Below are 24,911 nucleotides of genomic sequence, written 5' to 3'. Positions count from 1 at the left end.
ACAAGGTCTTAGGAACTGGGGGAAGGACTGCTTCCCACATACGGATAACCAAAGCTAGATATCTCTCTGTAACTTAGCACAGTGGCTGTACTTTGTTGGAGTAACAGCCACTGGCCATGTAGGTATGAACTGAAAAGAAACTTTGCCTAGGATTCTAATCAGAGGGCACCAGCATGTCCTGGACAGACAGCAAGCCACTCACCAACCATCTGAAGCTGACTGCAGCAGACAGAGGCAACAGCAGCAGTAAACTGGGCTCCTTTTCCAATTTTCTTTGTACCTGGCATTTGGGAGCAGAATTATTTCCAGCCATCCTCCCCAAATTAATTAAATCCTCAGGGTTATTGAACAACTTAGTGGGGTGGAGAAGGCATTAAGAGAGTAATTCTAGACTTCCTATTAATAAGAAAAATTATCTTCTCAATGACTTTGTGGAAAAATGCAAGAGATGAAATGATATTTATTCCCCAGGCTTGTGAAACAAATGGTAACAATTACAGGGGACTCTGGTATGGCCCTGCGATTGAACACGTGGAGCTGATCAGCCACATAGTGAGCACTAAACTTCTGCTAAGTTATGTTCAAATGTAGGGAAAGAAGCCAGGATGCACATTTATCCAGTCTATGTCAGGAAAAAAAAAAAAAAAAACCTGCACCAGAAGGATATTCAGTATAAATTTTGGCACCCTGCTTTAGTCCTAGAGGACCTTTCCATAATTGAACGTTTGATGAAGTATCTTGGAGAAGCCATTTTCTTTAAAAGTATCTAGTGTCTTATGTCTATCCAATGTGTTTAATCAGTGATTATTATAACCATAAACATATTATGCACTTGCCATTTCTGTCCTTTCATCTTGAAAAATTGCCACCAAAGACAATGCCCAGTGTAATAATCAATACTCCTGCATGAGCAATTCTCTACCAGTTAGTTATAAAAAAATGAAAATTAAGAATGAAACATTTTTGATATTCTGGTTTCTATTCAATTATTTATTTTCTCTATTCCTTAAAGTAACAACAATGTGTAACAATATGACAGTCATTTGCTATGCACTGGGGATGTAAAGATGTGTGGAGCAGAGTCCCTAACCTCTCAAGATGCCCAGTTACAGTGGAGCTCAAAGGCATGCATCAAATACATTACAGAATGCTAGGTGGGTTGGGCACATAACAGAAGGAAGAAGTGTCTAACCTGGAAGAGGTTAGGGAAGACTTGCAGAGGAGGTGACATGTGAGATGAGTCTTGAAGAGTGAAGGAGGGACAGGCATCAAGAGGGAATGCTGGGTTTCAGACTTGCCAAGCTCATGAATCATGGTGCCATTAATCAAGACAGGGAATGAACAAAGAAGGACTCAGGTCTAGGACAAGATACAGAGTACAGTTTGGGAATTAAAGCTTGAAACTGCTGCCCTGACTTTGATCACAACATGGCATGGTTGATAGGCACTGGCTTTCACTTCAGTTGAACCAGGTTCATATCCTGGCTCTACCACATACCAACGACACACCTGGGGCAAGTTTCTTAAACTCTCAGAGATGTGATTTTCTCATTTATAAAAGTAAATTAATGATGCATACTTCACAAACTGTAAGGATGAAAATATACAACAGTAACTAAATTTATATTTATTTTAAAAATCTCTTCACAGACCTTCCTGAGCCCAAGTTAAACCCAAACTGAATCTATTTTGCTTCTTCTTCATCTTAGTCTTGGACAATCTGTGGTGCACTTCTTTCTGTTGCTTACAATTCCATCCTACGTGCCCACCTTCCATCTAGAACTGAATCCCTATTCCCAGCATGCTTTAAGCCAAGGTTGAGAACCATCCCTGTCTCACTGTTGTCTTGAAGCCTTTGGTGGTGAGGGAGGAATGAATAAAAACAGAGAAGCACATTATCTCCCCTGTTCAAATATGTATCACTTGTTGGGGCTATACTTTGTTGACTCACTGGGTGCTTACAGCTATGAACTTTGGGCTGACTTCCCTCCTTCTTCAATCGTCTGTCATCTGAGAGGAGCAATGTCCTTCCACAGTTTTAAAGCAAAGCCAGGCTATGGAGTAATGTCATTCTGCTAGAATGCTCATGTGCACTGGAGGATGACAGCTGTTGTATGGTGAGCTGAAGTGGGGTAATCATGGACTGGGAGGAAAAGGAAGTGTGTTACGGATTCACTGAAGTGCAATGTCAAGAGACAAGAAAATTGGAGACAATTAGGAAGCTCTGGCTGACAAGCAGTTATCACGAGCAGAGCTTTCCTTTCTAAACAAAGGCATCAGGCTAATCAGTCACAAACAGCAAAATATCTCTCAGCTAGCTGTGGCCCATGGTAATTAAAACACATTTTCCATGCACTCAGTTTAGCAAGGACTGTGGGACCCTGCAAGGTATTTTCGGCTACATGTTCATCCAAATTTCAGTGCTGCCTCTTCAAGGAGGAATGACCACATCCTTCTCCCCTAAACCCCAGTCTCTCTTGCAAGGCATATGGAAGCAGGGCCTTTCAGCCACTCTTCATTCAGATAAAAAGATTTCACTAGCCACAAGAGAAAGGAACACAGTACATGAGGTTAGTGAGCTGAGCTGCTGGGTCAAATAGCAGATGACCTGAAAAGTTGACACCTAGGGACACAATGTGCTATGGCAGAAAGGGTTGAGGTATATTCAAACTCCATCTTTACACCAATGTGAGATTTTGCTTCCTAGTCTATGAAACAGAAAAAAAAAATACCTCTCATGGTTTTTAAAAAATTAAATGAAATAATGAATAGTGGGGTCATAATAGATGCTTTAAAGCAATTAGTTCCTCACTCTCAGGTTCACAAGTGAGATTTCAGCTCTGCCTTTAGCTGTGGCATCTATAACTCCTCCAATGCTCAGATTTTGCTTTCTTGTTAAAGAGAAAACCTAATTTTGCTCTCATAACCTAATTTGGTAATTCCATGTATGGGTTCACTGGGAATAATACAATATGCCACCTCTCCCCCTCACTGTGTAAAGAAGTGCATGTTTGGAGTACTTACAGTTAGGGTATAGATTTTTTTTCTTTTTTTTTTTACTGTGTGGTTACCTCTCATTCATGCCCCCAGCTGTGGATCTGAGGTGCAACCTAGTCATGTGCCCTGACTGGGAATCAAACCAGCAACACTTGGCTCGCAGGCCGATGCTCAGTCCATTGAGCCACAGCAGCCAGGGCTAGATTTTTTTTTTTTTTTTTAAAGTAAACTCCAAGTTACATTTTCTACCTTGAGATCAAAAAGGAGGAAGGATAGCAAGAAGGCAAGGCTCTGAAGCCTCCCCCAAACAAAGCAGCCTTACACTGAAATGTTTTGCACATTGGCATTCCCATAAAGTCTTCATATACACAAATAATTTTATGACTAAAAAAATTAAGTTTGAAAACCTCTTTTCTATAATGTTCATGTTCATGAGAACACTTGAATAAAAAGGCAGCAGTATTTTTACATCCTGGGTCAATTAACATGGCCATCACACTCATTTAGTCCATACCAGGCTGAAAACTGGTATATGAGGTAGGAACTGCTCCCAAATGTCTCTGAAATGAACTAACCCCTGAAATTACATAGAGGAAATGAACCGTTTCAAGGATTTTGAGTTGGAGGTTGTCATACAGTCTTGCTCTGAGAAATCACCCGGAGACCACTGTGGGATCAGGCAACGGGTTTATTGAAGAAACAAAGGGGGAAGAGGGTGGAGGGGAGAGGCAGCTCCTGGACCAAATCAAGGGCCCATAGGAGCAAGGGGAATAGGGAGCAAAAGAACAGGGAGTGGAGAATGGGGACTCCCAGTCCTCCTTGTGGGTCTGTGGGAGTCCCACCAGCACTTCTACAGGTGCCTTTTTTATACTTGTCAAACACATATTTTGGTGAGGGTGAGTTTGCTTATCAACATATTCAGTAGGTCATTTGCATCTCATTGCTTTGCCCAACTCCCACCCCAGCACCAGATTAGTTAACATATCAGGCTAGGTCCATCATCATTTCCGGAGTCCAGGTATGCATTCTAGCTGTCTCCAAGTTCTGACACCACTGTCTTGAAATTCTTGATAATTTTTTAATAAGGATCCTGCAATTTCACTTTGCACAGGACTCCACAAATTTATGTCACCTGTCCTGTCCATGACACATGGCCACAAGCCAACTTGCTGCACTCCCATGTTTTCCCCTGATACACCAGCATGGCCTAGACCTTGTGCAGAGGGAGGCCAGACCAATGGGGATGAAGTGCCTACCATTTCTCTCTTTGCCAAAATGGACACAATTGTACACACAGCTAAAGAGAATCAGCGGCACCAACTGAGGCTGCCATGGCGAAGTCAGGATTTGAGAGCTAATTTAATAAGCTAATTTGAATGGAGATATTGGGAGCTAGGACTGACTTAATTTTTCCTTCTCCCAGGTAATGTTTAATGAGGACCAAGGAGAGACATAGAGAAGCAGCCAGTGCCTGTCTTCCACCTCCATGGTCTTGCAGACATAAAGGAAACCTAAGCTGATACAATGTAGAATGAAGTTGAATGTGAGTTTGAAGTTATGTGGCTATTGACAAGATTAAATTTCTGCTTATTTAATGATGACTTATTATTTAACAGTAACTAGGAGATCTATGAGACCTGCCAAACATTCATTCATGGGCAGAGAAAGAACAAGTTGAGAGATTAGGTTCAGAGGAATATGGGTGAAAAGGAAAAAGTTGCTTTTTGCTTGTACTCTATTGAATCCAGCTTATTTAATAAACTAAACACAAGAGCCTTATTGCCTTACGGCCATTGGGAGAAGGAGCAAGAGGATCTGGAGGGCTTAACTTATATTAAACCATAAGACCTACCGTTTTTATTCATAAAGCTTGTCCCAAAATAATGCAGGGAAATCTCTAGCTCTTAGGAGAATAATAACCACCAATTTTTTCGGTGTTAACTTATGTGCTAAGCAAAGTTCTAAGCATATTTTATACATTATATAATTTCTACATCACCTTGAGGTATTTTAATAACCATATTATATAAATGAGGAAATTGTGTATCAAAAAATTAAGATCAGTAAGTCATATAGTGGGTAAGTAAAGGAACCAGCACTTGAAGCCAGTTCCATCTAAATTCCAAAGGTCGTGCTCTGAATCGCTAACTTATTCTGTCCTTAATGGTGCTAAAAACCTGAGTTATTCATATTTTTTAGCATGTCTTTCTGTATATATATTTTTCCCAATACTCATATATAGTGACCATAAAAACAGCATCCATTTCAACCAAATAAAAGCAGTGAAAGGCCTTCTCATCCTCTCCCGCTATTCTCTTTCTCTTTCATATTTATATATATAAACTGTAAATTAAACAAACAAAAACACCCAATCAGTTAATTATGCTAAAATCAAAAGTCAGTCATCTATATAGGTTTTGAAAGACCTGCTCTGGTTAAAGAACAAAAAACAAGAAAGCAGGTCTTAACCTAGTTTATTATCTATATCAAGTTTCAGATGATAAAGAAAATGAGAATTACTATTCTAGATCAGAGTCTGATCAACAAGAAAGAAGACATGACTGCACAAGAAGAGAAGGCTGTCCATGGTCAGATGTACCCTCAGAGTTCAGCAAAAGCTTCAAACTAAGGGGATAGAATTAGGATCTCAGATTTGCAAAGGCTTCTGAAGATAAGAGGACGGGTTGAGGACCAGATGTAGCTGTACAGAGCTCTCTGTTTCTGTCAGTCTTGGTTACATACTCATAGGAATAAGATGAGAAAGGGGGAATCTTGAACCAGGAATTGTATGAATCTGCAATAATGGTATGAAATTGGCTGATATTCAGAATAAAAAAAGGTTTAGACAACCGCTCCCTAATAATGGTTCAAGTGCGTTCACATCCTAACAGAAATATTTAAAGGACTCTATAATCCGTACCCTGGACTGGGGTTGGAGGAAAGGCTACAGACTGAGAATAGGAGAGACCAGGCTAACATCCCCAGTACTGCAGATAACGGGGACAAGAGGAACTGGCTGAACCAATAGTGGTCTCCCACATTAGTAACCTTGATCTGGCTTGTTGATGATTCTACTACAGACTATAGGTTGTCTGGACCAGAGAAAGGCCATACCATCAGAAAACAAAGTAGGATTTTAATAGCAACTTTTAACTATTAGTAAAGAAGCCTAGTTCTCTGTACCTGTACCATAACCCCTGCAGCATGTGATAGAAATTACTGTATTTATCAGAGTTCCTTTCTAGGAGAGGAATCTGGTCTTCAGAGAAAAATACTTCATTAGCCTATTAGCCTATTTGGAAAAAGTGAGTATCCCAAAAGACCTGCCAGTGGTAATTTTATCCTCAGAGGATTGTTGTGAATATGAAATATTAAGATATGTTTAAAAAATGTTAAAGCACTGAGAACAATGTCTGCCATGTAGAAAGTATAATATCACAATGTTCTATTATTATGTTTTCTAGGATCTTGTTTAGAATGAATCTTAAGATAGTCTTTTATCCCCTGTAACTATCTGCTCTTTTTTATATTTATTAAAATTTTTAATGTTTATTAATTTAGAGAAGTTGGGGAGAGAGAGAGAGAAACATTGATTTGCTGTTCCACTTATTTATTCATTCATTCATTGGTTGATTCTTGTATGTGCTGTGACCAGGGATCAAACCTTCAACCTCGGACAATGCTCTAACCAACTGAGCCACCTGGCCAGGGCCCCTTCTATCCTTTTTAAAGAAATAAAGACATTTGCTGATCTCCAGATGTCTCATATCTTCTCTTTATCTTTCCCCCGTTTTCCTATAGGTTCTCTATGTTCTTTTCACACAGGAGGATATAACGCATGTGGACCAAGAGGGCTTGCATAGCAATTTACAATCCCCCCACCCCTATTTTGGAGTTAGCACCAATAATCACCACTTACATTGATAGAGAAATATATGTGGAATAAACATTTGGTAGTTCATTCACTACAGCTGACCCTTGAACAACACAAATTTAAACTGCAAGTCTATTTTATATGCAGATTTCTAATATAAATACATAGTCAGCCCTCTGTATTTATAGGTTTCGCATCCTTGGATTCAACCAGCTGCAGATGTAAAATATCGTTGGGAATCCATGGATGTGGAGGGTTGACTGTACACATTATTCTACAACATTTTCTATAAGTGACTTGAGCACTTTTGGATTTTGGTATCCAAGGGGGGTCCTGGAATCGATTACCTGCAGGTATCAAGGGATGACTGTAGTTCATTTGGGCGGGAGTCAAAAGTTATATTCAGATTTTTTATCTGGCAGGGGTGATTGCCTGTAACTCCCATACTGTACAAGGGTCTGTCGCATATCATTTATCCCCCAAAATAGGCCTGTGTTTCCCTTACTTTCATTCTTTCTCCAAAGTTCAATGTTTTCATAGCTCTTAACATCCTGTATACAGCTCTCTAACGCTATATACCCTCTCTGCCACTTACTCCTCATCCCCAGAAGGAATGAGGGCTTCTGTGAGTCTGAGTTCAGGCAATGTTGCTTTATGATATATTCATCTTCAAAGGTGGCCCTTTTGGAGAAGTAAGAGAGTGGAAAGAGAACAAGCCAAGAACTGGACAATTCCCCACTGTCCAGATCCCAACTCTAGCCCCTTCCCCACCCATCAGCTCTGCCACTGCAGTGCCTGAGGCAAACTGCACATCTGGCAATTGGAGACATCCCATGATGACTTAGCCTAGTTATGTAGAAAAGACTGAAGTTCACCATGGACAGGAAGTTTGTGAAGATCAACTTAGAATGCGTGAAAGTACAACTTACATGAATGCCAAGCATATATAGGTCAAACTTATTTGATCATAGAAAATGTTCCCTGAGAAAACTCCCCTGGGATAACACAGATTCACCTAATTACTGTGCAATTGGCAATTTCCACTTGTCCTGTTCTAATTTCATTAACCTTGTTATAATAACAGTTATATTTTATGTTTGAAAAAGTCTTTAGGGCTCATTTCTAAAAATCATTTGTGAGTTTTACATTATTTGTTGATTTATGGATTAATTAATTTTGTGGTCGTGAAGTAATATTTTTACAGCATTATTGTATTTTCCCAGATGTGACACCTTCTGAGCAATGTGTTTAAATTTAGAAATTGTTTTTTCCAAGGATCTCATAACACCTCACTTGGTTCATTGCCAGCTGTGTGATCTTGGAACAGTCAAATAATCCCTAGTTTCTATGTCTTTACTTATAAAATATGAGGAGTAAATTATGGTCTAAGATTCTCTAACTATAGTCACTTCATTCCATTGGTGATATGATTTTTCCTATTTAAATGTATAACTTGATATATGAAATCACAAAGTTCATAATTTATGACATTGATTATAACTTAATACAGTCTTCTTACTTGAATCTAGTTTTTCCCATTTCTCTTTTCTCTTGGAATAATATTCATAGGGATTTACATTATTGCTGATGAACTTATAGATAGTTTAAAGTCATTCACATCCTGATGTTTCTTTTATACTTACATCATTGATTTTCAAGCTATTTTATGGATATCTATGCAAAAAAGAGTGAATGGCTTGGCTGGCATCTTGGAACTTGCATTTGGGGAAGGTTCATGTCATACTAACTGGTTACGAGTGGCTTACTGTGTTTAAATTGTTTATACAACAGTTGGGTTTATGCTGAACATCGGCTTTCTTCTAGAAGTGTAGGATTTTGGTAGGCTCTAGACAGACGATGCCTAGGTGACCATCCATCAACAAAAGTCCTGGACACTGAAATCTCTAATGAGTTCTCCTGGTAAACCACATTCACACATGTTGTCACAGTTCATTGTTGTGTGACTCCATTGGGAGAGAATTCTTGAAAGCCTGCTTCTGGTTTCTTCCAGACTCTACCCCTTTCTCCTCTGTTGGTTTTGTTTTGTGTCTTTCAGCTGTCATAATTATAACCATGAGTACGCCTATGTGCCGATACTGGGGGTCCTCCTAGGGAATCACAAACCTAAGGGTGGTCAATATAGAGACAGCTAGAATGCACATCTGGACTTTGGAAATGCTGATGGACCTAGCCAATTTCCAGAGAAAATGTTGATGGACCTAGCCTGATATGTTAACTAACCTGGTGGGGAGGCAGTGGGGTGGGGTGGGGGCAATGAGCTGCAAATGACCTACTGAATATGTTGATAAGCAAACTCACCCTCACTGAAATATGTGTTTGACAAGTACAAAAAAGGCACCTGCAGAAGCGCTGGTGGGACTCCTATGGGCCCACAAGGAGGACCAGGAGTCCACATTCACTGTTTCCCATTCCCTGTTCCCTTGCTCCCCATTCCCCTTGCTCTTATGGGCCCTTGAGTCAGTCTGGGAGTTGCCTCACCCCCCCCACCCCTTTCCCCCTTTGTTTCCTCAATAAACCTGTTGCCTGACCCCACAGTGGTCTCTGGGTGATTCATCAGAGCAAAGCTGCCCTGACAAGTGGCAGCAGAGCATTAATTTAGAGCAGGGCTCTTTTGAGCACACAGCCATGTGAGGCTACATGGGTTGCACACCCATGAAGCCAGCCCTGACATTGGAACAAATCCAGGATGAGAGTGTGACAGGAAATCACGTAAAAAATTAGCACTTCTGTTTCCAGGCAAGGGTGGAGACAAAGAACAAAGTCCAGAGCAGAAAAGGTGAAAGCAGGTGATTCAGGAAGAAAAAATGAAGAATTCCCAGAAACAGATTTGAAAACCGCTGAGCTAGTTAATAAAACCACTAACTTAACATGGTATCATAAACCAGGGCGCAGGTGTCTGAGGTGAGATCTGGATGTCCAGGTGCAGAGTGAGGGGCAGTCTTCCTGCTGACCTTGCCTGGGTGTCACTGTGGGCACAGGGTCTCTGATCAAAGTCCTGGTGAATTCTATCTGTGGAGAAAAACAGTGCTAAAAAAAGGAATAGAATGTTGAAGGACTAATGAAGAAGTACAGAAGGGAAAGTCCCTGATCTCCATACACCTTATTAATAATAGTCAAGGAGGATCATAATGTGTAAAACTTCAGACTTTTCAAAGCAATTCTGCATCCATTATTTTACAGATATGGCATCTGTGCCTATAGAACCACAAGGCTGACTTCCAGTTAAAACACTCCTGGTAGATGAGACAAAATTGAGAAGACTGGCCATTGGCCACCATAATGTCATTGAGCCACAGATCTGCTCTGGGCGCACCCCTGTCCTGTGGCAGTCCCACTCCCACTCCTCCCAATGCCATTTCTTGGCAAGATGGAGCATAAAATGTGCGTGAGGGGATGGACACTTACCTGCAGACAAGCAGTAGCTTTTCCTCAATAGACTTTATTTTGTAGAAATGTAAACACCTGCCTAAATCCTAAAATGTTGTGAGTTCTTTCAATCTACAATAGCCTGTCATGTCATCATAGCTCAATTATTTCAAAAGGGTCAGCTGATGTGGAACAAAATCAGAGGCCTCTCTATAAAGTAGTTAAAACACTTGGCACTTACAACGGAGAATGTGTGAAACATGACACCCCAATTTTTTCTTTGTTTTATCCTAAGCTGACACTTTTGTTTAAATCTTACACTTTTTACTAAATTTTTCTCATTATAGAGTTTAATACATCAAAAAGATACTTTAGTGTTGAACCATGTGTCGTCACCAATGTTTTAAAGCCTATTTTAAAAATGTACAGTTTATATATGACTAGATATATATATAACATATTATACATTAGTGTTAAATAATATAATATAGTGAAAATATATTGTGTTGTGTGCATGCAGACACGCGCGCACGCACGTGTGTGTGTAAAAAGAACAGAGAGAAAGAAGATTGGAAGAAAATTCACCAAAAATGTGCAGTAATTCTCTGAACAGAGAAATTAAAGATAATTTTTATTTTCTTCTTTACATTTTTCTCTGTGTTCCAAATGTCCTATATTGATAACACATTTCATGTTACCAAGAGAGAAAATTATTATTTTAAAACAGTTACTATGAACCAGTAAGATAGAACATGTTTATTTCAACATAGCTTAAAAAACACTCCTTGGATATAGTCATGATATTTTATTGCAATTACATTGTTCCTTTACCTACTACACTTTATTTACTTAAGATCTATGACTTATTCACTTTTATAACCCTAGCTACTCAGGTAAAGATAGTAAATACTTAATAAATGTTTGCAAGGTAAATGAATAAGTTTCTGAATGAACTCATTAAGCCATTTTCTAGTTCAGACATTATATAACCCCACTTTTCCTCAAAACATTATAGTTCATTTTACGTACTAATTCAACAGCAATTTTATTTAAGTGACTCAATTTTAGACTCTTTCCAACTAACTTAATTTTATTTTCATTAAAACAAAAACTTCTGTTCATACTTATTTCTTTTCTTATTTACCTAATATTCAATTAAATTATGCAGTTATGAGAACAAGTACAATTGGCATGAATAGACTCAAGCTCAAAAACAACTGACCAATGGGAAAGCGCCCAGCTCAATAGTGAATGCAGAAGTGAGGAAGAGGATTATTAGAAAGTGGACCAAAGGCAATAAGCATTCGCATGCAGGAGACATTGGTTAGAGTGCTTTTTACATAAAGCAGCAAGTGCGCTTAAGCGGGGTCCACTCATAGTGCTGACTTACTTGCACCAGGCCTCCTTAGTTTGCCTACAGGATCCTTTTATAAGCATGATCACCTGTTCTCCATCATAAGTTTTCCCTCTTGCTCCTTGGAAACAAAACAAAGCAACTGAAAAGCAATAAACAGAACCTGGATATTTCTGTTCAGTTTGTGTGTTTATGTGTATTTCTGGCAGAAAGAGTTAAATTTTTAAAAATAAATAAATCAGATATGAGAGGAAAAAAATCCCTAAAGTCACTTTGTTATAAAAATATCCTATCAAACTATTTTAAAAGGCCACTGTTATCAAAACAGTCCAATACTAGCATAAGAACAGATACATAGATCAATGAAACAGAATAGAGAGCCCAGAAATAAACCCATCTCTCTATGATCAATTAATATTTGACAAAGGGGGCAGGAGCACAACATAGGAGTAAAAATAGGCTCTTCAATAAAGAGTGTTGGGAGATTTGGATAGGTACATGTAAAAAAATAAATAAAACTAGACCACCAACTTACATCATACATCAGAATAAACTCAAGATGGATAAAAGACTTAAATGTAAGCTGTGATACCATGAAAATCCTAGAGGAAAACATATGCAGTAAAATGTCAGATATCGCACGAGTAATATTTTCACTGATATATCTTCTAGGGCAAGGGAAATAAAGGAAAGAGTAAACAAATGGGCCTATGTCAAACTAAAAAGCTTCTGTTCAGCTAAAGAAAACATCAGGAAAATGCAAAGGGAAACAACCATATGGGAAAACGTATTTGCCAATGATATCTTGGACAAGGATTTGATCTCCAAAATATATAAAGAACTCATACGACTTAACACCAGGAAGACAAACAGTCCAATTAAAAAGTGGACAAAGAAGCTGAACAGACACTTCTCCAAGGAGGACATACAGAGGCCCCATAGGCATATGAAAGAATACTCAACATCACTAGCCATCAGAGAGATGCAAATGAAAATCACAATGAGATACCACCTCACACCAGTCAGAATGGGCATCATTAACAAATCAACAAACAAATGCTGGCCAGGATGTGGAGAAAAGGGAGACCTAGAGCACTGTTGGTGGGAATGAAGACTGGTGCAGCCACTGTGGAAAACAGTATGAATTTCCTCAAAAAACTAAATATAGAACTGCCGTCTAATCCAGCGATTTCACTGCTAGGATTACACCCAAAGAATACTGAAACACCAATTCAAAAGAACCTATGCAACCACATGTTCTTAGCAGCATTATTTACAACAGCCAAGTGCCAGAAACAGCCTATGTGCTCATTAGTAAATAAGTAGATCAAAATGCTGTAGTACATTCACAAAGTGGAATACTACACAGCAAAAAGAAATTCTACCTTTCGAGACAGCATGGATGGAATGGAGAGTATTATGCTAAGTGAAATAAGCCAGGTGGCAAAAGACAAATATCATATGTTCTCACCTATAACAGGAAACTAATGAGCAAAACAGAACCAGCGGCATGGAAACAAGGAGCAGACTGACAGTGACCAGAGGGGAGGGGGGAGGAGAGAGGAGGGGAAAGAAGAAGAAAAGACTCATCAAGGAACATGTGTAAATGACTCATGGACATGGACAACCGGGTGGACATTGACTATGGGAGTGGAAGAGTGGATGGAGCAGTGGAGAGCAATAGGGGAAAGCTTGGGACAACTACAAAATAACACAATAAAAAATAATTTAAAAATAAATAAATATTTATTTTACTTTTAAAGAAATATCCTAAAATCTGGGAAACTGGCCAAAATCCCAGGAAGATTTGGATTTCATATTACATCAACAGGGTCAGCCATAAAAGAACCTTAAAGTAAAACATTTGTGCATAGAAACATGATTAGAATTAATTGAAAGAAAAAAATGAAAATAAATGGGGAAAGTAATAAATCATAAACTTCATTTGGTTTATTTCTAAGTTACCTTTGAACTTTATTCTTAAATAGTATCATGTTTGCTTAACATGAGGTGGGGCACAAAAACAAACAAAATCAACTTCTGGAGAGTGGGCCCCTTACAGTGCACACTTCCCCCACTAGGTGAGTGTTCTAGGAACATATCTGTATCAGTGTACCAGCTAGTGTTGTTGTGAGAGGCTGCATCCAGCATCAGTGAATTTTTTTTTTAAGATTCTTTCAATGTATTTGCCCATTTAATGATGGGTTATTTACGAGAGAACCTGCCCACACAGTGCTGAGTGTTCAGCAGTTTTTGACCAAAAATGGCATGAGCCCCATGCCCCACCCTCTCTATTCACCTGATCTCACTTTGAGCAACTCTTTCTTGTTTTCCTAGATGAAAAACATCCTGAAAGAGAAACATTTCCCTGATGTGGGAGAAATGAAACAAACAAACAAACAAATAAAAAAAAAAAAAAACAGCAGAAGCACTAAAGACATCAAAATTGATGATTTAAAAAACTGTTTTGAGCAATGGAAGAAATGTCTCAATAGGTTTATTATATCAAATGGAGAGTACTTTGAAGATGACTGAAGTTTAAGCATGTTAGGATAAATACACAACTTTTTATAAATAAATTTTGGGTTTTGGGGGGTCCTCCTCATATTGCTTAGGCTTAAATGATTTAATAATGATGCATTTTTTCAAAAACAGTTTAGTTAGACTTTTATTTAAACTCTTAAGCCTGTTGTTTAAGTTCTATGACCACAGTAGTATATTACTAGAGTTTGTAGTCCATCATCACTTCAAAATTTAAATTTGATGAGTACATAAACTGAAACATTGGTACAGAGCAACCATAAGCATCATAATGGTTTGTGTGTGTGTGTGTGTGTGTGTGTGTGTGTGAAAAAGCATAGTTTCTCCATTCACTTTTCCTTTTAACATTGAACTAAATATAGTTATTTTTTCTTTACTGTACTTAGAATCTTCCTTGATGATATTATTAAGTTATATCATTAAAGAGTGCTTAGAGTATATGAAGAAGTATTTTGAATGGCAAATTATTTTATAATTAAATCACACTATTTCTTGCAGCAGATTACTAGATATTGCAGATGATCCTCATAAAATACCTGCCACTAGACCAGGAAGGAAATCTAATTGTGAACTAAGTCAAAACTACATGTATCTTGATTTGTTTTATGAGAGTTTACAAGGCAGTTTGAGTTTTGTGTAAACCAAGGTGTTGTTTTAATAATGATATATACACAAAGTAAATTCGTTTAAAATAAATACTTAAATCTTATACAAATATATATGGACAACTTATTTGGCCTTTACTAGCTTTGAAAGCAAATGTACCATACAGTTATGGTTGTTTCCACTGCTAGAAAAGCATAAAAAAATCTAAATGTAAAACATATTATTTGATGGATATACTGCTGATATAACATGCTTGTACTACAAAGACTCAAAGCAATAAACATTGATAGTAACAAACTATTGTTGAAATTTAAATATCAATATTTATTCCTTACCAACACTTAATCTATCCTTTTATTATTTTCTACCTTTTCTTCTTTCTGTAGGCTTTCTTTTTAACACAATTCAAATTCCTTGAAAGCAGATACCCTCCAAACTATCCTTTATTTTGTACTTTACCTCATAGTAACAATACGTGTCATTTGGACATCTAATCAGTTTTTCCCATTATTCAAAGATTTAGCAGTACACCAAAGCAAAAGCAACAAAAGAAAAAAAAATAGATGAATTGGACATCACCAAATTATAACCTTTGTGCTTCAAAAGACACCATCAGGAGACAGAAAAGACAACCCACACAATGGGAGAACCTTTTTTCAAACTATGTATCTGATAAGGGACTTGTATCTAGAGTATATAAAGAACAATTACAACTCAATAATAAAAAGATAAGTAACCCAATTTAAAAGTGGACAAAAGGTTTGAATAGACATTTCTCCAAAGAAGATGCACAAATGACCAATAAGCACATAAAACAGTAGGTGTGCAACATCACTCGTCATCAGAGAACTGCCAGCTAAAACCACTAACTCACTAGAAAGGGTATGATCAAAAAGTCAGATCATAACAAGTGTTGGAAGGATTCTTACCACTATTCTTACTGCTAGTAAGAATATAAACTAGTGCAGCTACTTTGAAAAACAACCTGGTAGTTTTTCAAATAGGCATATAATTAACATATGATCTAGCAATTTTAATCCTAGTTATATACCCAAGTGAAAGGGAAACCCATGTTGACACAATAACTTGTATACAACTTCATAGAAGCACTACTCACAACAGTCAAAAAACAAAAACAACCTAAAATGTTCATCTACTAATGAATAAATAACCAAAATGTGGTTTATTCATGCAATAGAATGTTACTTGTCAATAAAAAAGGAATAAAGTACTGACATATGCTACAACATGGATGAACCGTGAAAACATTATACTAAAGAAGCTAGTGACAAAGAACTGCATATTGTATTGTGATTCTATTTATGTGGAACGTCAAGAATAGATAAATTTTTAGGGATAGAAAGTAGATCGGTGGTTTCCTAAGGCTGGAGGTGATGGGGAAATTGAGAGTGATGACCTTTAAAAAAAAACAACACACAATCCTCTAGCCACCAGGTCCTGCAAAATATCAATCAGGCTGCAAGTTGTTGGCAACTCTATCTCATGAGTCTCCACATTTGTGCAGTCACCTGTCCCTGACAGTAGAGGAGTTCCGGATTTATCATCAGAAGCCCTGAACTTTGTCTGTATGACCATGAGAAATACACTTAGCTTTTTCAAATCTTAATAAAATAGAAATCATTATAATTACTTCACAGACATATATTCAGAGCTAAATGCGAAAACATGAGTCAAATTGCAAATCCTGTACGTGTGGATGAGGTTGTTATTATCAGTTCTGCAGACCTGGGGCCTTGATTCTTAGTTTACAAGAAGTCAGGCCCAAAGAGGCCTGACTCACATTACCCAACCACATCTCATGCAGGAGCCAGGGTCTTAATTTACAGTGAGAAATCACACTACCAGGCAGATTGGATAGTCATGTCAGTCTGTCCACTCATTTCCTTCCCATGAGAGAACTCTATTTGGGAAACTCAATTAGCATCGGAAGGTTGCTTAGAGAAGACAGAATCAGAGCTGGGGTGTTGGATTATCCTGGGCACATTACCATGAAGATTTGGCAAACTAATGAGCCCTCTCCCTTCTCTACAGAAATAGATCTGCCAAACAGACTAAACATCTTTCCTCCTTTAGTGCAGGAAACTGCTCACAAAAATGCCATTTTACCCCTATTTTTCAGGTAATCCTCCTCCTGCTGAGGCTTGTAACTACCTCGACTTCCTCATCTTTCTTCATTTCATGCATTGTTGTAACAAACCAATTTCCAATTTCAAACTTCTTTTGTATTTATTGCACTTTGCAGGTAGACTGCTTCCCTGGTGACTATTTGTGACCTATAATTCCCCACTCTCCCCACAGAAACATTGATCCGTCAAGGTTTCCGAGAGAAATCTAATCTAATCTACGTCGTATGGCTTCTTTTCTGATCCAGTTAATTGTCTTGTTTTCTTCCAGACAATTTTTCTCTGACCTAAAAAGTCAAGTTCTCTATAAATGTGAATTATTGTGATTACTGTAAGCTCTGCAGATCAATACCCTAATGGTCAGTCATCTTGGCAAGGTTAGAACCTGCTGGTAAAAGACAGTCCTCAGTCCTGCTGGTCTTCCTTCTCTCCTAGGACACACTTACCACCATTTAAAAAAAAAATTAGTTTTGCTTTGAAAGAATTTCAATAATAGAGAAATGAAATGACATTCAAGTCTCTGAACCATTAATGTTCATTTATTTTTACTCTTATTGAGAGTTTTCTATTTTTCTGGAATGAAAAATTGATTATTAATTGACTTATCTGGTCTTTCCAGAAATATAGAAATCATTATGGATGCCACATGGCATAAGAATAAAGAGAACATGAATTTCATAGTGAGAGAGTTGGAGAGTTATGACCCAGCCTCTCATTAGTAATGAGTCTTGGTCCAGTAACTGAGCTACTCACTTTTTTCATCCATTACTTATTTCCATTGCTGGTGTCCTACAATAGTAAAAAATAGTGCAAGACAACAAGAATTGTGACTGCCATGTGTAGGTACAATGTAAAGGATAACTATTATTTTTGAGACCTTTACATTCTTCAAAGAGGCTCCTATCATGACATTGTGAGTTTAAAATCAGGATTGGTCAAGGGTTGCTATGTGGGCTTTATAAACTACGGGTCCTTCTGTTTATTATTTGAAAAGTAAAGACAAAATGACACTTTCATGTTTAAAAGTGATAACAGTGCGGTTAAATAGCTTTCCATCAGCACACTGAACTTTTTTATACATTTGAAAAAAAGTGGTTCAGTGTATTATAGAACCTAACTAAGGTTTATAGGGCAGACTCTTAAGAAATGGTCTTCTATGTAGAGAAACACAAACAGTATCTGTACAAATTTTCTCATCTGATCTCACCTACTATTTCAGGATAGAGAGAAAGAAACAAGTTCACAGCATTACAGACCTCTGACTTCAAAGCTTCTTAGTTTTTAAACTGCTGTTTGACTTGGAAAAACCATGTGTCAGATGCTTAAGCTTTTAAAAAATCAAACACCATTTAAAAGTCCTGCTAACTGCATGACCAGGGTTTTATAACCCGATTCTCTTCCAGAAAGGAAAGAATGATCTGCAAAAGGGATACTATGTAACGAAATATATTTAGTGAGTTGAATTTTTTTTTTTTTTACTTTCTAAAAGTGTCCTCCATGTTGGTGGCATGATTGCAGCTCTTCTACTGAATAAAACAGGTACAGAAAACAAAGGAAAATGTAAGACAAAAGATCTGGTACATAATACCAAGTATAACACAGCCCTAAAGGAAGCAAAGGTAACAACTATCAACAACAGAAGCTAGGGAATGGAAACAAAGGCAAGCTAAGCAGACAACCAGAATGGGAACAGAATCATAGGTATGAGGAGCATGTGGGGGGAGGTCAGCTGGGAGTGGGGAGGGGAGAGAGGGAGGGAAATAATGCAGGAATTAAGAAGCATAGTAGGAGGGTGCAGAAGGGACAGGGGGATGTTGAGATGAGCTTATATGCATGACCCATGGACATGGACCAAGGTGGAGGGGACTGCTGGAGGGAGGGGGGTTGCCGGGTGGAGGGGAGCAAAGGGAAAAGAAATTGGGACAACTGTAACAGCATAATCAATAAAACATTTTTTAAAAAAGAAAGCATAGGTAGTTTTCCAGATTTCTTCTCCTTAAGATGATGCTCTCTGGGTTTTTCATTTTTGGGGGGTGACCTTTCAGGTTTCTTTAGCCTGTCCTTTCCTACCATACCCTCTTTCAGTCACTCAGAGAAGGGTTGCCTCCCTATATTCCAATGAACCATTGTATTCATCTTCTCAGGTTGCCATATAAAATACCATAGACTATGTGGTTTAAACAACAAAAAATCATTTTCTCACAGTCCGTGGTCCAGAAGTCCATCATCAGGGTACCAGCATGGTCTGGGTCTGGTGAGAACCCTTTCCAGCTTGTAGATGACTGTCACCTTGCTGTATGCTCATGTGACCCCTTTGTGCAGGGTAGTGGTGGGGAAGGTAATGAGAGAGACAGTGAGGTAGCTCTTTGGCGTCTCTTCTCAGGTGAACACTATTCCCACCATGGGACCTCCACCCTCCTGACCTCATTCTCATCTAAACTTATTTACTTCCCAAAGATCCCATCTCCAAATACTGTCACAATGAAGGTTAAGGCCTCAGGGGGGCAGGAGAGAGCACAGTTCAGTCCATCACACCCCAGGGAACCTATGACCCATATCACTTCACTGATATTTAATAGCTTTATGGCTTGTTCTTCCTCACAGTGTGACAACTACCCACCAGATAAAGTCAGCTAATATGCCCATTGAAGTTAAGTAAAAGTGTTGGTAGACAATGAGAAATAAAAGCCATCACACACACCAGAACACTCCAATTGGCACAAGCTCCAAATTCTAAGGAGCTCTTTTTGGAAAGTCGAATTATAATCAGAAAGCTGATTGCTAACCAAGAAATCATAAGATGAGCTTATTTGCATAATTGAAATGTGTACGATTGTGAGGCTAAGAAAGCCAGATACATCCAGCTCCACTACAGAAAAAGCCTTAAACCACAGGGACCATGAAAACTAGAATCTATTGGCAGGACTTCCTCTCCCTGAACAATGCCTGAATTGGCCCTTCCAAATTACTCTGATTTTTCACACGTCTCTGGCTAAATAAGACCACGTACGATGGAACCCTCCAGTCTTGCTCAGATCTGGGAGCCACTGTGTCTTTATTAGAGAGATTATGATGTGGGAGTGCAAAACAGGAGTTCGGGAGCCTGATATCCTCATTTTGAAGCTCATTTCTGCCGTTTCTTGGCCATGGGACCCTGAGTACTTTATTGAGAATGTCCTAAACATCATTCCTTCTTTGCAAGGTTTAGAAAATAATCCCATTTAATTTGCAAGTTTGTCGTATTATGCTTGTAATCCTTTTAGCACATGAGCCTTAGTAAGTACTAAGCAAATCTTTATTGTTTAGTGGGAATTTGAAAATGTCTGCTTCAATTAATAATTATATGATTTTATAGTTTAACTCACAGGGTACAACCTAGTGTCTCTTATTTCCAGCTTCCATGAGGTAGGGTTTATCTCATGTTTGCTCATGGAACCTACCACCTATTATATTGGTGGTAAGAGAGGTGATATAACACTTCCTAGAGTGCACACTGACTTCTTTTCTACCTGACTAGAAAACATAAAATTTAACAGAGGACTTCTGGATATAATGTTATTTACCACTTTTCTAGGACAAAAGTTCAAGCCATCACTGTAGAAAGTTTGTGATGGTATTTAAAAATGACTATAGAGGTCAAAGGTGGAGGAAAACTACTTATGTGCTCATGGGTTTGCCAAAACCCTTGGTTACCCTTTTCTTCTGTCTTATATTCCCTTTATTGCAAAATTTAATGCATCTACCCAAAAGTACATACACTGGCTTTGTTAGTAATTATTTCTTCACTTTTATTTATACTTTTACTACCTAAATATCTATGCCTAAATATTGTAATGTCATATGTTTTGAACTTTATATAGAAATTATCACATTTTGTTTTTCATCTGACTTCTTTGTCCTAATTTTATATTTTCAACTTTCAGTCATGATTTTAGGTATAGTTGGAGTTCATTCATTTTTATTACCATTTATATGGTATCACATTCTACAAATATAACACTATTTATGCACTCACTTTTGATAGAAATTATTTTGGTTCCTTCTTTGGCTACTACAAATAATTCTTCTTTAAATATACTTGTACACAGCTTTGGGTGAATCCATAAGGAAAGAGTCTAATGGGTATTTTTTAATTAGAAACTATAATGTATTAACGTAAGAACTCAACAGACTGGTTTAGCAGTGGATGAGACATGAGACGAGACAATATTCACTGACAGAAGGATGAATACAAAGGATCCAAACTGAAGCAGAGAGAGAGAAAGGACTCGAGGATAAAAATCAGAAAAGTTTTGATGTTGGCTTGTAAGACCAGCCCTAGTCCCAACCAGTCAGCATCCTCACTTTCCCTTGGCCTCGTGATTAGCTCAAGAGCTGGCATGTGATTCAGGTTGGTACAATTGGAGCTAACCTTGGAACTTGGGCTGGGCTTGAGCAACAAGAATGAGATGCTCTATTTTTCACTGAACCTAAACCTGGGTCTCAGATATTTACCTGAAGCTTCTCAGCTGGTGTTTAGTCAGGGCCAAGTGAGAAAATTAACTGAATCCTGATAACATCATGAGAGATCCTGGAGAGAGCTACACAAGTTCTCTCTTTGGATGAGTCAGTTCTATGAGCAAATATTTCCCTTCTTGTTTTAGGCAAATTACACTTGATTTTTGTTCTATCACCATCAGTAAGAGTCCTAACTATAAACACTACTTCACTCTTATGTGTTCCCCAAATGACCTCATTCACACCTTCCAAAAGGAGAGGTAGAATTTATATTATGAAGAACTTTAAACCCATTCTCTGATCTATCTTCCAACTCATGTATGATCTTCCTTTTGGGTCTTTCCCAGTAAAGCAACAGCACTGGTCTAGGAGCTGGACTGTGAACAGGACATCTGCATTGAACTCTCCTTCCTCACTGAATCCCTGTTGACCTAAATCCATCCAGCAAACCTTTGCATTCTTCTTTGTCTTCTTCACTTTTTATACTCCCAAGTGTAATATATTGTTTTAATTAACATTTTAAGAGTAAGCTCTTAAAGAGCTGTGATTATGTCTGAAGGAGGACTCATAATTACTGTTGGAATGGAGTCATATTCAAAGTGAAGAGCTAATTTCAAATTCCAAGAGTTTCTGTTTTTGAGTCTGAACCTAATGTACTAACTGGCTGTCAGAAATCCTGCTTACTTAAATCTGTCAATTGACTTATCTGAGCTTCATAGTCCTGTCCTATTGTGTTTTCTCTACTCCTGGCTCCTCTTTAGGTGGGATATCTAAGCCCTGGACTCTGGGCTCTCCACTCAGGACAGGACATTGCTCATTGCACAGCTGATTACTTTACACATAGAGAAAAACTGCCCTCACTTCAAACTAGACTGAAATCTCTTTTCTGTCAAGGATTATATTGTTCCTTGTTTTTTTTTTAAGTCACAGATAGGCTTTTGATTCCATATTTCTTTTAAATCTTTGCTCTGTTTTGCCCTTTGTATCCCCCTCAAAACCCCCACATACATAAAATTAACTAAGTCAAAACATACAGTCAGGCTGTAAGGCTAGCCCATAGATATGCTTCATTTGACCTTCACAATATATGTTAAAATCTTGCCTTTGTTACGCACAGCTAATATCAGGAGATTCTGCATAACAATGCCGATTTCAGGGTTCTTTTAAAATATCAGGATGTCTGGCTCCCCAATGCATATTCTCTTCTGGCAACAATAAGCTAGAGCAAAGTAGCAGCTGCCTTGATTGTCTTAAACCTGGCCCACTTCATTTGTTTACTCTCCCATGAGAAAACTTAAATAGTGATGTGTTGTCTGATATGGGACCAAGATCAGTGGAGGTCAAAAAGTGAAGACATGATGGTCAAGATCAAAAGCCTTCAGTGCCCCAGCATTGCAAAAGTATAGATGAGGAAAGGAATAAATCAAATTAGGTGATCAAAAATTCTGGGGGTACTTCTGTCCAAGATGGAGGCCTACACAGACACGCTGCATCTCCCTCCAAAACTAAGAAGGAATACAACTACCTCAAAACTAGAGACGACCAAAAGTTCCAGAAAATCAAGCTGTATGGAAGTTCAACAAACAAATATATAAAGAAGAAATACTCATCAAGACAGGTAGGAGGGGTGGAGCTGGGCCAGGAGGACGCAGGGCAATGGCGGCAGTGCAGTGACAGTGGCAGCGGCAGCAGTGGGCTGACAAAAAGTGCAGTCACACATTTTAAAAAGTCAGGAGGGACACCTGGGGAGCACTCCCAGCAGCATATCAGACCACACAGCTCATGGTCCCAGCACCAGGGAAAAATAGAGACTTATTGATTCTGACTGTGAAAACCAGTGGAAGTTGGGGTGGAGGAAGAAACTGCCACTCTCTCAACAGAGTCCAGTTGTTTAAAGGGCCCCCATGGTCCTAGAATATCCACAGACTAACCCACTCTGGGAATGACAGCCAGGGCAACAGCCAGAGAGGCACCAGGCCCATACGGAAGTGGGAGAACAAACTGAATCTAAAAAATAAAAACAAAATCCAACTAAGCAAACCAGAATATGAACAGCATCATAGGCATGGGGATCATTTGGAGGGTTATCAGCTGGGAGAGGGAGAAACGAGGAAATGGTGCAGGGATTAAGAAGCATAATCGTTTGGTACAAAATAGACAGGGGGGAGTTAAAAATAATATAGGAAAAGGGTGAAGCCAAAGAAGTTATATGCATGACCCATGAACATGAACTAAGGGGGGAGGACTTGCTGGAGGGAAGGGGAGTACTGGGAGGAGGGGAGCAAAGGGAAAAAAAATTGGGACTACTGTAACAACATAATGAATAAAATATACTAAAAATTTTTTGAAAGTTATTTCTCCTATATATCTGAATATGCAGATTAACATTTATGCTCTCCACATTATCAATGGATGCCCCATGTAAAAATATTTTTCCTGTATGTTTAACTACTGACCACCTTATTCTCTTTAGTAGATTTTTTACCGCCATTCACTTCTGCATAAACTTCTAACACAGCTGATTATCAGAAAGAGTGTTTTTCAAAGTGTGTGAGCCATATACTTAAGCATCACTTGGAGAATTTGTTCTGGTTGGAATTGTTTAGTGAACCAACCCAAGATGCAGTGGCTTAAAACAACAATAATCATTCATCAATTTGGGCAGGGCATGGCAGCTTTGCCTTGACTCTGCTCTGAGGTGCTGCTCAAAGGTGACCCACATTTAGAGACTGACTTGACTCTTTGGAAGACTGGCTCACTCATGTGTCTTAGGGTTGTGTGACGGTGTCAACTGTGCCAGAAGAACTATAAAGGGCCTCACCCTACAGATGCTTAGCTTCCTTTTAGTACAGAGGCTTGGTTCCAAAATAAAAGCATCCCAAAAGACAGGAAGTAAAAGCTACACGTTTTTTAAGTCTTGGGCCCAGAAACCTGCACATCCTTTCCACTGTATTCTGTTGGTCAAGAAGTGACTTCCCAGTCAAGGAAAGGAGAAATAGAATCTAAATTTCAATTCTAGGAGTGTCAAAGAATCTGGAGCTATGTTTTAGAACTGCAACACCTATTAAAAGGGCAAATACTTGGATTTCACCCCAGAAACACTAACTCAATATTTTTGAGACTTGAGATTGGGAATCTAGATTTAATAAACAGCTCAAATTTTTCTTAAGCAGAACAAAATTTTATTTATCTATTATCTATTTTTTTACTTGAAATAATTTTTTATTTTTCAGTTACAGTTGACATGAAACATAAGCTCTGTCCAGAAAAAGTCCAGCCATTGTTAATATAATGAGAACAGTTTGCACAACATTGATGTGACCAGCAGCCAAGGAGAGTGGACTGGAATCCAATATGTGAACAATGACTACTTCACTGTACTATTCAGTGCAGGAGGTAGACACCACTGAGGAGTGTGTGTACTGTGTGGCCATTGCATTCAAAATGATTGAACATGTAGAGCAATGAATCTGCATAAAATTTAATCAGCTTTAAGCTTGAACATTTCTCT

General features: G+C 38.4%; 1 long non-coding RNA gene across 2 annotated transcripts in view; it reads right to left on the bottom strand.

Moving 5' to 3' along the window:
• Nucleotides 1-24,911, bottom strand: part of LOC150019870 (uncharacterized) — a 91,164-nt gene that overhangs the window by 5,543 nt on the left and 60,710 nt on the right. The window contains exon 1 of one of the 2 annotated variants that reach the window (XR_016509303.1): nt 9,756-9,896. The exons of the other annotated variant lie outside the window; for it this stretch is intronic. This is a non-coding gene — a long non-coding RNA (uncharacterized LOC150019870). Of the gene's footprint in view, nt 1-9,755; nt 9,897-24,911 lie in introns of those variants that run through there. 2 annotated transcript variants of the gene reach the window in all.

This window comes from Furipterus horrens, unplaced genomic scaffold (assembly GCF_987537825.1).
Source record: "Furipterus horrens unplaced genomic scaffold, mFurHor1.1.pri manual_scaffold_2, whole genome shotgun sequence".
NCBI lineage: Eukaryota > Metazoa > Chordata > Mammalia > Chiroptera > Furipteridae > Furipterus > Furipterus horrens.
Note: the sequence above shows the minus strand (reverse complement) of the source record. Positions and strands in the feature narration are given on the sequence as shown.